Source organism: Anser cygnoides, chromosome 7 (assembly GCF_040182565.1).
Source record: "Anser cygnoides isolate HZ-2024a breed goose chromosome 7, Taihu_goose_T2T_genome, whole genome shotgun sequence".
NCBI lineage: Eukaryota > Metazoa > Chordata > Aves > Anseriformes > Anatidae > Anser > Anser cygnoides.
This window is the reverse complement of record NC_089879.1, coordinates 18,678,203-18,692,490: the sequence shown is the minus strand read 5'-3', so window position 1 is coordinate 18,692,490 and position 14,288 is coordinate 18,678,203. Positions and strand designations below refer to the sequence as shown.

The 14,288-nt window shown below is 45.3% G+C and overlaps 1 long non-coding RNA gene across 1 annotated transcript; it reads right to left on the bottom strand.

Moving 5' to 3' along the window:
• Nucleotides 1-2,016: 2,016 nt before the first annotated feature.
• On the bottom strand, nucleotides 2,017-13,851 carry LOC125183406 (uncharacterized). The gene is made up of 4 exons (XR_007165358.2): nucleotides 13,757-13,851; nucleotides 11,862-11,961; nucleotides 6,961-7,065; nucleotides 2,017-4,054 (listed from the first exon to the last, which is right to left on the bottom strand). It is a non-coding gene; the product is annotated as an uncharacterized lncRNA (long non-coding RNA).
• Between the last annotated feature and the right edge of the window lie 437 nt (nucleotides 13,852-14,288).

Genomic DNA, 14,288 nt, shown 5'->3' with positions numbered 1-14,288 from the left:
CCAGGCAGGAACTGTTTCACACCCAAAGCTGCGTCCTCTTCCCTGGCGCCAATACAGCTCCCGTTTTGTGCTCCCCAACTCCCACCCAGCCAGACGTAGCCTGAATGTGCTGCTGGCCCAACTCCAGAGGAGAGATGCAAAGCCTGTCACAACTGTTTTGTGGTTAAATGTGGTCTTTGAGAGGCCCTGGGTCTTCCAGCAAGCCTGTGCCCCATCCTGGCCCTGACTCCGCCAGGCACCCTTGTCCTCCTGATGTCACAGCACCACAGCCCTGCTGGTGAAATGTTCATACCGGGCTTGGAGAGCCTGTGGGTAAAGGAACCCCAAGGGCACTGGGATTTATTCAACTTGTGCTAAAGCCTCTTAAAATGTGATGTGTGTGTTTCCTGGCAGCTTGTAATGTGGAGGTTGTATCATGGGGTACTGTGGGTAAGGTCCAAAGCCACCTCTTCTTGGGACACCTGGCGAGGTGCTGCCCCATGTGGGTGCTGGGGTGGGATGAAGGGGAGCACCACTGATGGAAAAACACAGGATTACCATAAAACCTATCTGCACAAGATGCCAAAACCTGGGAAGAGGAGAGAAGGAAGAAACAGAGGTGTGCAGGGAGTGAGCAAGTGTGCACTGTCCGTGGCTTCGAGGCAAAGTGGCACCATGAGGTGAAGATTGCAGGGAAAGGGGGATGAGTGTGACTTTGTGAGGCTGGGGGCACAAGGACAGCTCATGGGCATGTGTGCATGGGAAGGAGGGAGGTGTGAGACTGAGGGCTGCGGGGAGCTGTGAGTGCCGGCGTGATGGGGGAGCTCTGGAAACGCTGTGTGATGGGGAGCATGTGGGCATGTGGGAGCAGAGCAGAGGCGGCTTCTGCAGGAGGTGGGTTTTGGAGCAAGAACAAACAAGGCCAATGTCCTAGGGGAGGATGAAGTGTTCCCCAGCACTGGCCGGAGGTGCCCCATAGCGGGGTGGGAAGGCATGATGCGCTGGGGCTGGGGCAGGAGTGAGCCTGCAGCCTGGGCTGGCTGTGAGGAGCAGCGAGTAGCCTCACAGCCCTTTCCTCGTGCTTCATTTCACTGTGTCTTATCCTCGGGACCGTTGCCTTTGCAGTCACAAACTGTACATGGCAGAACCCCCCATACAGCTGGGCCAGGGAAGCGCTGTTCACGGTCCCTGCACTCATGTCGGGTTAGCCCAGTGCCTGTAATCCTCTACGGCTGCAGCTCCACCCAGACAGAGCTGTTTATTTTTGAAGCTGCTGGAAGATGCTGTGAGAGAGGTGGGTAAAGTTCAGCTGGGATTATTTTTAATACCCTGTGTCTAGAGGGAAATTCAGAGCTCCGTTTGATTAGAGCTGCTTTTTCCATCTTAAACGTGTCTGCTTACATTGTGTGAAGTCCCTGCCATTTTTTGTACCTCCCTGTCCATTTCCACTCTCCCCTTTTGGCTGCCCCTCAAAATGCTTAGTTTTGGGGCCAAGACAGTGAGGCAGGCGATGCGCTTTGCCTGGTCAGCAGGAGGACCTGGCCCCTTCTCCCCTCTGCACGCTTGTGAGCTATCTTTATGGCTCGTTCCCCATCTGCCGTGCAGGATGAAATCTACCTTCTAGCAGGCAATCCGTCACTGTACTTGGTGACAACACAAAGCTCTCCTGTTGAGGTATCCGAGTGCGTCCCCTGGCTGAGATACTGCTTTACACAAAGCTTGGGGAATTAAGCTGTATTGCTCTATTTATACTGGGCTGCAGATTTGCTCTGGACCCTCTGGCAGGCTCCGGGGATATCGGTAAAAGTGAAGCCAGCAAGCGGGCTAGGCTGAGGCATGGAGGGCCTACACTCACCTCTTCTGGTCTGCTGTGTGGCTTGACTGTGGCTACTCTTGGCCCTTGGTTCCCCCCCTGTAAAATGAGGCTGACAGTACTGCCCTTGCCTCTTAGGGATGCTAAGGAGATAAATGCATTAATGCTGGTGTTATTGCTGTACTCGCTGTTAATTAGAACCAAGCGAATCGTAGTTAGAGGTTAATGGACAGGTAGATTTCCCCATCACCCACACCTCCCCCTTTTGAAAGCACTGGGATGTCACCACGGCCTGACACTTGTAGGCATTATATCTGTGCAAGGATATGTGTGTGCATGTGTGTGACACTGTAGTGTCCTTCTTGCTGGATTCTAAACAGATGTTGGGATGACAATTTGATCCCCTTCTACTCTGGCTAAGCCGAGTGGGTGGAATCTGGACTGCGGCTCACAGCTGAGCATCCAGCCAAAAATCTCCAGGCCTTTCTCCGACATTAGCGGGACCCCCTGGAAGTTTGGGAAATGTTGCTGTATCGATGTACAGCTGGAGAAGCCAAAGTACATGAAACAGAGTGGACTTTGCCTGGAGAGCAAGCTGGAGCCTGAAGTCAGGCTTCCCTGGGCAGACCACTAGATGGAGACGTTCCTATCACTTTTGTGAAAAATGCATGTATTTATGAAAACGTATTTCCCAGTGGTTTCTCAAGGATCTGCCAGTGAAAGCACAGACATTCTTTCCTCTGGTTCCACAGTGAGTCAAAACTGGACCGTGGTAAGGGAAAGCGTTTCTTGGTTTAGTAACAGGGTATGGGAGCAACGTTTAAGGGCAATGCCCATTTTAAGCCCCCCTCCATTTACCAAGCCCCGTCTCCCACCCTGTGAAGAAGTACAACGGAGTGGTTCTGAGCTCCCAAGCAACTTGCTCTGCAGTGCAGAAGAGAGGGTGCTCCTCCAGCTCTCCAGATCCCGGGGAGCCCAGGGGTGACCATGCTCGCAGCAGCAGCTCTAGGTGAGCGCATGCACCTCCGTGGCACAGTTGTGGGGCCTTGAGGCCCAGAGCAGCTCATTTGGAGTTGCCTCCACCCTGCATCTGGCAGCTTGCTTCACTCTGCCCCAGCCCAGAGGGTCATGAATATGGATTAGTCTCTGCCCAGAATCTGAATTCTGCTTGGACAAGAATTCCTCAGTTTGGATGGGGGAAAAAGAAGGCAGATATTGCTCTGCAGCTTCAGCTCTGCCTGGTGGCTATTATACCTCACTAGTTTAATGTATGTTTGATCTTACTTGCCCCTGCTCTCTGGACTTGTTCTCATCTAGTCCAGGGTGCAGGCTCTTGTCTGTAACTGCATACACATGCCCAGTACCAGATTCAAGACAGCCCACTCACTGGTACGAGGTGACAAATTGTGAGGGGTGTTCACAATGGAAAAATCTGTCAAGGTGCTGCTTTTAGTGAACACAAGCATCCAGGAAAGTGTTTGGGCTATAAGTTCAATTTTGCCCTAAAGGCAGGGGAAAGCTTCTCTAAAAGTGATGTCTGAGAGTTGAGTGTAGGGACCAGGGGCTGCACAACCCATTTCCCAGCAGTGAATGGATGTTAGTGGTGACACAAGGAATCTCGCGCAGGGTGGGTCACTGCCAGCATGGAGCTTGCTTTCACTGGCACATATCAGCTGGAGATCATTTAAAGTCATGATATCTGGATGTGAAGGAGACACTGTCATCAAATCTTCTTCCCTACTCCTTATCTTTTTGCTGCATTCTCCCAGAGGGGAAGATTTGCCAAGGGAGAAGATGTGGCCCAAGAGACTGCAGCTCCCCCCTTCTCCCACCCTCCCCACTGACTAAACGCAATGACCATACTGGAAGATCAGTCATATGTGGGCACACCTTCTCCATGTCCAACTAGAGCCAAAACACATGCTCAAAAAGACTGTACTTTTCCTTTCTTGGAAATGGCATATTATTCACAACCTTAAAATACTAGCTGGAAAGTTGTTTTCTTTTTTTTTTTTTTTCTTTTTTTTTTTTTTCTTCCTTGTTTTCCTTTTTTATCATGCGGACAATGCCCATTGGCAAAAGTCCATCAAATAACAGATGAGGTGATGAATGCAGCTGGAGTTCAGCTCTAGGACTGACGTTCCCACTGTGTTTGCCATTGGGTCCTAGGGGTACGTACGTGCATGTCTACAGGAGAAGTAACATTCTATAGAAGGAGCAATATTTTCCCAGCTTCTGAGGGATCCCAAATTGCTTTGAAGCCTGGAAATAAAAGAAAACAATTATGTTCAGGAATTACTTTTGCCACTGTTGAAATGCAGCCCCACCTGTGGGACATAGCAGGGTAGCCTATTTACCAGCAAGGTTGTGCAGCAAAGGAGGAGTATGAAGGGAACTGAATCACCAGCAGGAATGTGGAAGGGGCTAGACAGCACTTCCCTAATCATTACGTGGCCAGGATATCAATGTTGGTGTCATGCTACTCACATGAGTCAAAAGATCACTGACAGCACACTTAAGGCTTTATTGGCAGAAAGAAGGTATTTGCAGTGGCACAAGTCTCCTAATGGTGGGCTGGATCCTCAAGGGCTGAAGAGGAATGGGTTCTTAGTCTTGATTTGTGTTGGAGTTTGGTCAGTTCACCTTTTCAATAACTAATTCGGAAATTATTTTGAAAAATGCACTCCTTGTTATATCACCCTCCTCAGATGCCTGTACTTCTTGTTGGGCATTTCCAGAAATAGGGTCACTTGGGAGACATGAATAGACGTGAGCAAATTGTGGTTCTGTGTCAGCAAGGCCATAGATCTTTTTTATTGTCCTCTCCTCTTTATTTCTAAATAGGACTTTCCAAAATGCTGTCAAATTCTGAGTTACGGGCAATCTCTTCAAATCTCCTTGTACTGAGCTCAAAATCCAGGGACAATGCATACTAGAACCTCACAGTATGACAGAGTAAATCCCTAAAGCTCAGTCCATTAAGGAGGAGTTAATTGCTATAGAAAAAGGCTTTCTGACTGATGCTTTGAAAGTGAGGAAAGAATCATGGTTAGACAAGTAGAAGAGAGGAACTGGAGCCTTGATTTTAAGCTCAGCTTTGCTACTGACCTCTGAGGTGGATTTGAGTAAGTTGCTGTCTTTTCTTTGTGCCTCAGGTGTTCCCCCTGATATGACTGACTTCATCATTAAAATGCTTTGAGCTTGAGGTAAGATCTGAGTGTTGTTACTCTCTGGTGGCACCAGGGTTTCAGAACAATCTCTTAATATAAACACCTACCTCATCAAGTTGAAAAGAAACTCTCTCACTGGTTTCCCTCTGGATAATAAACCATTACACTTGTTGGGTTTTAAGGTAAAAATTAATGATCTCCTTCCTGTTCTAAAGGAAGGTGTACTTCCGGAATCTGGCAAATTCTTTTCTTAAACATTCCATGTAAATATAATTCTTTAAAAAAAATAATATGCATGGCTTAAGTCATCGTAAGCACAATGGTTATTGTATATAAAAGAATTGGGGCGGTATTTTATAACTAGGTAAGCGCTATATTTAAGAAACTGAATAAATCACGTTCAAATTTGCTGATGTTAAAAATGTCAGGTGCCCCCAGGGAAGGTGAAGAGGGTGTGCTAAGGGCCATGAGTGGCTGAAGAGCAGTCTCATAGAAATATTGCAATACAATATGGAATTCATTTTATTAAAAAATAATTTAAAAATGAACATTGTTTCATTGCTTCCTGCACTTGCTGTCCCTAAGACTTATATTGTCCTGATCTGTACTGTAGTCCCAAAGGACTTCCAAAGATCCTTCATAGGAAGTAAACTTTTACTTATTGTTTGCTGGTCAGTTTGCTCTGCTGGAGGTAGCAATATCACGGAGGACTTTTGGGGTGTGGGAAGGACACTCCTGGTAGTATGTTTTCTGGAAACTCCGACTGGCCATTCTGTCTGCCTCTGGTGGGGGAAAGCCCTTCTCTTCTGAAACTATGTGTAGCTCCCATACGATGTCAGTATGGCAAACCACCAAGGAATGCCAAAACTGTAGCATAACGTGTAATTCGTGCTGAAGGGGAGACCACACTGTGGGGGCCTGGTTCCCTTCAGTGTGAGCCAGTGCTGGGTTTCTCCCTCAGAGAGCAACCAGGCCTAGCCCAAGAGCACATGAATTAAGACCAAAAGTCAAATGTCCGTGTGAGCAGGGGAGTGTTTCATGACTCTCCAGGGGCCCTTCAGCTCTGACCCTTTGTGGATATGTGTGGTGTATGCAGGCATTCATTGTGCAGACTAACTGTGTGGCTCAAGTCAGTCTGAAACCTTGTGGTTTGGTTTCTGTACAATCACTGGTATTGGCCATGATGGCCCAGTTATTTCAGCATTGTCTTTGAACAAAAAGATCCCAAAGGAGCTGGATGCCAGCTCCCAGAAGACCCACTGCTTGTGTGACTTTGGTACTTAACTCCTTTATGCTCTCATGAAAATCACGCTTTAAAATATTTTTCTGTGTAATGTTGTACTACCTTTAGCTTTTGATACCACTCTGAGTTATCTTGTATCTCTAGTTCCTCCCCACAACACACCATAAAACAGCCAAGTGCTCCTTTCTGACCTGTTTCAGCCACTGCTGACAACAGTGCCAGCCAGTTAGCCCTGTCAGAAGGTTTCTAAGCCTTATGACGGGGATGGGAATTAAGGTCTTCAGGGAGATGGAATCTTGCCCACAGGGCTTGTGTTTATATCACAGCATCCTGTTCACCTCCCCGGCATCCCCATATGCAGTGGTGTGGCGCAGGAGAACTACTGGGCTGCTGGGGTGCCTGCCAAAGCCCAGGAAAGGAGTTCAGTGGGTCAGCAAACTCCAGATGAGTGTCCCATTTTCAACTGAAATGCTGTGGAATGTCTTCTGGTGTTATGAATGACTCCTCTGTGCAGGCCCAAAACATGCCACAGGCATCCTGCCTATAGAAGATTTTTGCCTATAGAAGCCTTTGCTTCAAGCATTGAACCCACAGCCCTGGGACGCTCTGCTGTCTGAAATTTGCACTGAAAACAAGGTGTCCAGTTCTCATTTTAGCTTGAACATCCCAGCTTGATCGTTTCCATGGACTTGAACTATGCCAAATAGTATTTGGTGCCAGAGCTGGCTCTGTCCTGTTCTGTTCAGCAGATGTACCTCTGACTGTTTCTCATGGAGCTGTGTGTGCATGCCATCCAGTGCAGCCCAAAAGACTCATCCTTGAAGAGATACCTTGGTTTTATTTCACTTCTGATCAGTCAGCTGCAAAAACAGTGTGCATTTTAAAATTGTAATCATAAGGCATCAGTGGCATCAAGTTGCTAGAAACACTTCACATATCTTTAAATAGAAAGCAATGTTCATCAGATATGGAGTTGGTTTCACTTCTTAAAAGGATGAACTTTGAACTTTGCCCCAAAATTATGAATAGGAGTAGGGTGTATGAAGCTCTCAGTTTGGACTGAGTCCAGCTTAGGCTGTAACCAAATCTGAAGTACAATTTTTTACAAGTAACTCTTACTCACCCAAGGAGCTCTGTTCACTTCAGTGGCATTACTAATGTGATTATGGGCTGCAAAATTGAGTGTTGTATATATGACTTGTAATTTGTGGAGGGAGGCCTCTGGAAAAATTTCTTCTTATTTAATTTTAATTAGCTCTGGCAAGACCCTTTTGCCTCTGTAAGAAGACCAGGCCACAGAGGGAATTGGTGGAATGATCACAGGCAATCCCTACCACACAGTGTTGCATGCTAACGACACATTACTACATGCAACGCTAATCTTTGGGTCGTGGGCTGGAGAGGGGCCTGGAAAAAAATGATCATAGATTTCAATTAATTCAATTCAATTGATATATTGCCTTATATATCCGTATATAGCCGTGCGCTTAGCACGGGGAAAATAACAGGGCTTCAGCTTATGTACTAACATACAGCATTTTTTGTTTGAATTAAGGCTGATAGATATTTTATGCCTTAAGATCTCTTTAGTAACACTTTAGTGCTTCCAGAGAATTAGTAATTCTCCTGTGAATTGTAGTGGAGTTGCTCAGAGGATCCTAGCCATTGGTTGCAAGAGAAGGCGCCCTCAAAGCTGCTACAAAGATGTACAGATTGAGCAGCAGCCTCTCACTCCCCTGCAGCTTCTTCCTGCAAACCATTAGCATTAGCTTTTTCTGGAAGATGCACAACCAGGAGGGTGTCACTGGCACTTCAATGGGCCACCTTCCTGTCTGCTCTTTCAAGAACTGTTGTTTGAACTAAAGCACTGCTGGGCTGTCTGCTGGGATGCCCCTGCCTCTGAGCAAAGCTGAACAGCTTTGGGGTGGGTCTCAAGGCATAGGCACCCACGGGTTCAGCTGGAATGGGTGGTCAAATTGCTGTCTTCAGCTGTTTGTCTCATCCCTCTATTGGAGGCTGTTTCCAGTGCATCTGGAAAAGACTTTAAGGCACCAGACAGTAAACTGTAGTGCTTCAGGAAGAGTTTCATGAGCAGTTAAGCCACTCCTACTGCAGTGGCTGCAACCTCTGAGAGAAGGAGGGGGTGGGAAAGTGGGGAAGATGGGGAAGGACAACCCACTCAGCCACCCCAACCCATTTGCTGTTGCTCATGAGTGAGGTCTCCCAGCTTTCACCACACATATCAGGGATGGTGGCAGATGTAAAGGGACATCACTAAGGCTAATTTCTGCATTCCTAACTTCGGCTGTTAAAACATCTAGGGGCTCAGGGTGCATAAGAGCATCCTTTAAGGACTGGATGGGATGAAGATGGTTAGGAATTCACTGCACATGTTTTGAATTGTGGATCATTAGGTCAAAGTGCAGGGCTTTTTAAATATAAAGGCAGACTTCTACTGGGTGTTGTGGACATCTACAGTAGTTTTGTATTGGCATAAACTGGAGATGACCAGCCTCTTCCTTCCTCTCAAACCCCTGCCTGATTGCAGCTTTCAGTGACTAAGCCACAGGAATCCCACCAGATAAGTCTTGGAGACCAAATTTTGGAGAAGGGAAAGAACCTGGAGCATAAGTCTTTAAAAACTGATTGAATCTACAAATGTGTTTGTAGACATGTTTAGCATGAAATTGATTTTTTGCCCTGTTGCCCTGGAATCTATCACCTTGAGTTGCCTCTGTACAAGTGGGTATGGAGACGAGTGAAAGAGGAAAGTTCATGAAAAATTGTGTAATGATATGGACATATGTAACCACATGACAACTCTGTCTTTCTGCCTCCTAAAGGTACAACAGGAAAAAACTATGACTCTGAATTGTCTCTTGCCTATTAATACAAAAGTGCCATTCTTTCCTGTTGCAGTTCAGCTTTACAGGTGTCTGACCTGGGGCAATCTTGATTCAAATTGCCAGGATATAGATTTCACGTGAGAATGTAGCTATAAAAAAGTATTGACTTAAAGGCACTGGTGAAAGTGAATTAAAATGGCATTCTTACACAAACACAACAGAACAGCCCTGTGGTACATTTCATTCTTGTCCTCTGTTTGCTTAGGATAATAGGAATATTATGGAGAGCAGATTGTCTCCCCATCATCATGTTGTGTCTGCGTTTCTGTTGTAAACCCTGTTTTGACCTTCTTTTGCTGAGGCTGTAGTATCATGAGTGGATTAAGTTGCCCTGGCTTCATGCCACTCTTTTCTGCCCCCAACATATCCTCCATCTCCCTTCCTTTGTACCAGCACAGCTCTTTGTATGTCCCTGCAGAGGAGTAGATTGGGGAACTGATCAGTATTAAATATTATATAATTTTGCTGGGATAAAAACCTCCTCTCTGCTTTCACCAAAGCTTTTCCCTATCCAAGTTCAACATCTTGGATAGACACTGTGCAAAAATTGGATATTTTCTCTCAAGAGAAATACTTATATATCAATATTAGTTTTCATTCAAAGCTGGGAGAAAGAGACCAAATAATTAACTTGTTTCCCACAGAAATTACTATTAGGGAAAATGTAGAGTCAAAAACCTGAAAGTGGATGAGGGGTGCAGTCTGCAAAGCATTCAGCATGCTGCACCCCATTTTGCACAACAGCTGGGAAGCACCAGGGCCAAAGGCAAAGGAATATTAAGTTGACTTAATGCAGAATGCTTCTGTTCAGCTGGCCAAGATGAAATGTTTTGATTTCAGCTTAATGAGCCTGAAATGGAATAGTCAGCTCTCAGCTAACTGCCAGTGGATTATCTGTGTTGAAAAATAATTTTTTTAGCATTGTATCATATGAACAGCTGAATCTGGAAATGAAATTTGTGGCTTTTACTTGGCCACGGAGAAGTCTTGCTGCCATGAAATACATTGGTGTGCTTAAATTGCAATATTGTTCTATCTGTTTTCTGATAACCTGCAGTTGTAATGCTTTCTGCAGCACTGCTAAGTGCCATTGTATTTGTTTACTCTTTTTTTTAAAGTTCCACTTATGGGAATGGGGTGACTGAGAGAATTTTGGGTCCTGTTAAAATATAGAAAGAAACCATGGTAATATACGAATTAAATACAAATGAAACTCCAGAACAGGAACTTATACATTTGTGTCAGAAGGAAGGTGAATATTTAATTGTTTTTAAATGCCCTAGTTTTTGGAGGATAGGATCATCTGGGCTATCAGTAATAATTCATGTTCCAATAAGGACAACGTGATTTACCAACTAGCTGAGTAAAGATTCAGATATACACAAAAGTTAGTGTGTGATAATACAGCAGTGCACACCAGCTCGATTGTAGTGACCGTATGTGTGCCTTTAGTCCTAAAGTGGAAAATGTGATATCATTTCAGTCAGCTTCACCCTCAGAGAAAGAGGATATTGAGCTAAAATTAACAGATTCATAGCTCATGGCCAGAAGGGACCATTATGATAATCAATCTGACCTCATGCATAACAAAGGTCACAGAAGCTCGCCCAGAAATTCCTTCAACAAGTCTATAAATTGTACCTTTTTTTTTAAAGATATAGGCTCTTTAAATAAAGACTTCATGCGATGAAGTATTTATCATGTTTAGTTTTCCTACTCTGATAAAGTCAGCAAACACTTAACAGAAGAATTAAGTTTATTTATATGCTGCTTTTGATTTAAAAACAAAATAAATTTCACAAATTACAAATAGAAATATTTAGCATTGTTTAATTTTTATTTTGGGACATAAAGCATTTGTTTATAGCACTGGAATTATATATGATTGCATCATGCTTGCATCAAGCAAACATTTTTGCTGTAGCTGGCGGTGGAACCATAGCAGATTTACAGTGGTCAAGTTTGATGTTAAAATAAAATTGTAACACGAATATGCTTAGGAAGTCCCTAGTGGCTAATATGGCCACAATACATGAATTTCTGAGCCAGTTCATGGGAACTTTGTAATGAAATTGGCTAGAAGAGGAAAGTAAACAGAGGAAGACATCATGCTTTCTGGGAAAGTCAGGTTCACATGACAGAAGTAAACCTGCACTCCCAGTGAGTGCAAGTATGTTTTAATTAATGTTAAGTGACTTTCGTGAAAGTACAATAGATATAAATTATAACATGTTAGTGAAACAACTAGAAATACATAGCAATTCTTTTTGTGTGCATTTATCTGTCCATTTCATATGTAGCAGGAGGCCAAATGTCCATCAGCCAGGTTTGTGCTACTGTACCAGTTTAGATACTTGAGCGAGTGTGAACCTGTGTGGCTCAGGAAGGAGTAACAGTTGTGCCACGGCAGCTCAGAGTCCAGCGTGCCCTGGGAGCGCAGCAGGAACCTGCGTGGAGCTGTGTTTGGCCAGGGTTGCTTTGCTGGTCACTCCTAAGCTGACCAAAATGGTCTTTGGTGCACTGCAGTCTCAGAGGAGGGGAGACTGCAGAGAATCCATGGGCTCTCATGTGCTCAGATAGCAAATTTCATAGGGCAGGGATAATCTTTACAAGATGTTTGTACAGTGCCTAACTCAATGGAGCTCCAGTCTCAGCTGAGGCTGTAGTCACAAGGCTAATCTGAGTAACAACAGCTTGGACTATCAATTCACTGGTGTCTGCAAATCAGTGATGAGCAGAGATGATTTCACCTTCCTGGTGTCTTGCCTCCTCTCCTGAGGCTGAGGACAGCTCATCCCACTGAAGTCTCATTGCTGACCACAGATTGTCAGCTTTGCCATCTCCCATTCCCTGTAAAATAACATAGGGGCTGGAAAATAACACAACGTTAAAGAGCACCGCAGCGCTGGAAGCCTTTTCCTGCTCCCAATTTTATGACCTTAATTAACACAGGCCAATCCATAAATCAGATCAACACCGGGAGATAACAATGAATCATGCTGAAGGCAGCTTTAATAGGAGCCTAAGCCCTGAAGAAGTGGACAGTACCGGCATTTTAAGTGCACGTGTGAGGTTGAAAGGGAACAGATGTCCAACTGGGGCTGCTGCCTGTGAGGGTAAGTCTGCAGGGCTGTTGGATTTCCAGAGAGAAACCTGTTTTGACATCTTAATGGCACGAGTGTCTGGCCGAGGCCGATGGAGTGGTGATAAATACTGCCTCCCTCCCTGTGCGACTGCTGGGCAAGGGGGGGAGCCTTCAGGTTCAGTGTGTCTGGCTGAGTGCCGTCACCACCTCGCGGGGTGCTGAGCGGGTCGGGGCAAAAGGGAAGGAAAGCTGTAGGAGTGGCTGTCTGGAGAGCATGAGAAACCAAAGGGGAAATGTAGATGGAAAGGAGGAATTTCAGGCTTTCCCACCACAGCTTCAACTGGTAACTTGCCAGCAGCCAAGTGCAGAGTGCATGCAGAGGAGCAGACAGACGCGGCCTTCTTTAATATAGCCGAGGAGGGGCAGCAGGAATGGCAGGTCCTGTGACTTGCAAGCTCTTAGTGACCAGCTCCCTCTGTGTGGGGTGGCTGGTTTTCCTGCAGAGCCTTCTATGGCTTTTCCAGATGGGAGAGGCTAGGGTATTGAGGCTGCTTTCAGGTTATGCTTGGAAAAGTGAGGCAGCGAGGATGGCTCCCAGGAAGCCCAAATCACCTGTGTCCCCTTTACTGGGAAGAAAATACGGTCCTTTCCAACCACCTGCCAGGCAAATAGAGCTGAAAGTCAAGCAGGTTGATTGCTTGCACAAAGAGTTTACCAACAAAAGAGCACAGACAACTTATACCCACATGTGCCAGTTTCCTGAGGCAGGTTTTCCTCATTCTTCCTGACCGAAACTGAACAGACAATTCTCATGCCAGTGCATAAGCAGGAATAGACTCCAGGTTGTCTGCTCTTGGGCTGGCTAACTCACCAGCACAATTATTTTTATGTGTTTGGTTCTGCAGGGCTAAGTGAAACACAGTAAAGTGGAAATTCATTCTGGAGTGAGCTGCTGCAGCTCTGGTTTTCACAAGAGGCAGATCAGATTTTGCAGAGAATCATCGCCCCTGTAATGAAGGGTAATTGATGGGGCTGAAAAGGGACCTCAGAGTGCAAACTCTTCCAGTTCTGGGACTGTAAGACCCTTCTGTGTGATCCCTCACACAGATGCCTCTGTCCTTTTGAAGGAGAGGCTATGAGGAGTCATCTCTTGTAATCAGTGTCTTGGTGCTCTGTTCAGCAGATTTGGAGGGTGTCCAGCTCCTGCTTTTCCTGAGCCATAGCCAATTGACAGGCTATCGCTAGAGCAATGGAAAGGAACCTTTATTATAGTGGGGGATTATTTAAGGCAGTGTGCGAAGGCCATTGGGACTATGCTGAATAGGGAGTAAAAAAAGGCCAGTAAAAGAATTTTAAGATGATGCTGTTCAGCTTCCTACCAAAGTTTTGTTGCTTTTCTATGGGCTCTTGAATGTGATTTGGGCAGTGATCAACTGAGATGGCTCCTCTTGCAACCCTCCTAGAGCCAGGAAAAGGGAGCTGACAGTGATGCTGGGATTGACCTTAGTGCAGCCTGATGAAAAATGAAGCTCTTTGGGATCCTTCCAGTATTCTGCATACCTCTGGCACTCAGTGTATCTCCCACCCATAGCTGAGCTCTGGTGAAAAAGAAAGAGGATCGGGTATGGTATATCGTGAGAGCACTGTTCTATGACATCCCTGGGTCTTCACAAAGGTTGGCTGTGACCTCACTCCTGAAGTACCTGTAACTTCATCAGAACACCAACCTCACTGATAGCTGAAGGATGAATATCACAGGGCTGGAGCAGCAAGTTGGTTTTCTGATGCAGGGACTCAGCTAAGCCATTGTGAGTATTGTGAGCAGTACAGAGGGAAAAAAAAAGGAAAAATTTTAATTTCAATCAGACTTGAGATCTAACTGCAACAAAGTTGCTCTTGAGTTAGTTTGCTCATGTTAAAACTTTCCACCTCTTTTTTCTAAGTCTAGGTCATTTAAAATGAAAATTTCCATTTTGTAAACAGAATTTTAACATGTCAACATGAAATGTTTCAGCACTTTCAGAATAAGATCTTTCATTATGGTGTCATTAAGAGCTTTTTATTTATTTTTATTTTTTATTTTTTTGGAGGG